Here is a 2551-nt window from a genome sequence, read left to right as displayed (position 1 = left end):
TGGTTGCTGGTCATGCCTGTGAGGGGACAATGATTGGGACTTATGCTTAGGGGTGGCTTTAATTTCTTAAATGCACCGCAGTGAAGACGAAATGTTCTAGTCACTTAAGGAGAGGATTTTATTTAAGCTATCTCAAGGGGGAGAATGTTCATTAATGAGGATTATCTCAAAGAAGAGGGAGAAAACTTGGGTTTCATAGAACAAGGGAGTCACTGAGGAAGGGTGGGTGTGAGTATTATCTTGGAAGAGGAGAGGGCAGAGTGGTGCTTTGCAGTCAGCTGCTGCCCTCACCATGTCTTCTCAAACACTAACAATACATTGACGTTATCCACACTGCCACTCTGTGGTACTGTAAAGGTGACAGCAATCTTGAAATATCACTCAAGGGAATATGTTGTTCTCTTTTCACACAATCGAGGTAAGACTCATTTACCTTATGGTGGTCAGTTTTAAAGGATACTCAAAAGAAGACCTGCCAGAGTGTTAAAGGAAGGGAAGGACTGACTTGTGTGAACCAGATTAATTAAGTGTCCTGGCAAAGGGACTGGTAAGCCACACCCACTGAAGGTAGCAAAGCATAAACACAGCAGGAGAGGAACTTTGGAGGGAGGTGATGGAATGATTTTTCACAAAAGCTGAGGGAGTCATTTTTGAACATAAGAAGTGGTCAAAATTCCCAGGTTTGAGGTTAAGACCGATTTTGTTCCAGCATAGACTAGCTCAATAACAAATTAGACTTTTTTAGTTTTTTTTTTTTTTTTTCCTTCCCTAAGCCTAATTTCCATGATTTTACCATATGGAAACTCTGACTTTTAAAAAGAACTTGCTCCATTGAGCAAGCTTGGTGCATTTTTCAAATGTTTCTTGACATTAACAGCTCTATTTCTCAATTAGCAAAGGGAATAAAGTTGATTATGCATATCCATGGGGTGACAATTTACATCTGATTAGCAGCTCTAAGGTAAACATTAAAAGGTCACTATAAATAACTTTTACTTCTTTTGTTCTCACAAAGACCAGTCACTAGGTCCTAGCCTTTCCCTACTCCCCATGGTTGATAAGCCCTATTTTAAAATGATGGACTTTGAAACTGATATTGGGTAATAAAATCTGTAGAATTTAAAGCTTAGTTAGTTGGCATTTTGTTTGTTGCATTTCTCTAACCATATTCTGATACCCATCTGTTTCTGTGAGAACTATAAGCTAATCATAGACATTAAAAAAGGGAGAGGGAATGTATGTATAGATTTGCAACATGTCCTGGTAACCTACACGTGGATTTATCCTTAGAGCTGAAAGGTCTTCTGACTTTTTTGTGACTAAAGATGGGCTAACTTTCAGAGACAGGGAGGGAGGAAATTAGCTCTCCCTCCTCTATTATAAAAATCATCAATGTCAAATAGGAAACAGTTCATTCTTTATTATGTTCACTAGAATCAGCATAGTAACTGACTGTTTTGTGTATGAGAAAGATTCAAAATAGGAAATTTATTGTGTTACTTGTTCAGGCAGTAGATTAGGTGATCTCGCAGTATTTTGTTAATTGGATTTCGCAAACCTATAGAAGATAGACTTTATGAGTGTTATTAATACTTGTTGGTGTTTGGTATAATTTAGTTAAAATGGCAGCTCTTTTAGACATGTGACCCTTCTCTCTTCTAGGGGCCAACGGTCCCCTGAAGGTTTGCTGAGGGCCATAAGATGCAGATTAATTGAAGCTAAGGCATACAAATTTTTTTAATGTGTATACACAAGAGCCTTCAGAATGAAGATGTAAATATACAGGGGAGATTGCCCATTTTTATGCTTAGTTTCAACAAAGTATGAACAGCCGTGTAGAAATATGATTGGACAAAAAGAGTGAGATCTAATAAGGCTAATAGACTGTGTGGGGTAACTCAGCAAGGCCTGTCCAGATTCTTCTTGCCTCTCTGAGCAGCATTCCTTCCTTCTGGACGTGGGGCAGGGCCCTTTCTGGAATAGCAGGGGTCTTGTGACCTACGGTCAAACGGAGTAGGGTCAGATAATTTCTTTATGACCAGTTTTTACACAGAATATTTTTAGGTTATGTGACTGGCTTTCAAGTAAAGCAGTTCTCATTCCTATGCCCGGCTTTGGGGAAGAGGGATTCTAGTTTCTGTGGCTAGCTTCCGGGGAGAATGGAACTGGGAGACAGGAAAGCAGAAGAAGGTCAGAGAAAAACTTTTGCCTCTGAGGCCTTCACTTTGAGGTCCTGTTTTCTGAGCCCTGGTACTCTCAGTCCACCCATAAGAACACTGGTTTTTGTCTTCTTTCTCCGTTCTTTTTAAACAGTGGAAATAACTATCTTGTTGGTAATTACTTTTAGTTATAAAAGTATGTATGCTCTTTGAAAAAATATCAGATAATGTAAAAAAACGGTCTGAAGAAGGAATTTATATTCCCACCTCCTGGAGATAATGATGACTTACATTTTGGTAAGTATCCTTCCACAAGGGTTTTTTTTTTTTTCTCTTCTGTACATATAAACACCCCTATTTTAAAATAAAACTATGTTATACATTGTTTTCAA

The sequence above is a fragment of the Eulemur rufifrons genome, chromosome 4, assembly GCF_041146395.1.
Source record: "Eulemur rufifrons isolate Redbay chromosome 4, OSU_ERuf_1, whole genome shotgun sequence".
In the NCBI taxonomy this organism is placed as follows: Eukaryota; Metazoa; Chordata; class Mammalia; order Primates; family Lemuridae; genus Eulemur; species Eulemur rufifrons.
This window is presented reverse-complemented; position numbering follows the sequence as displayed.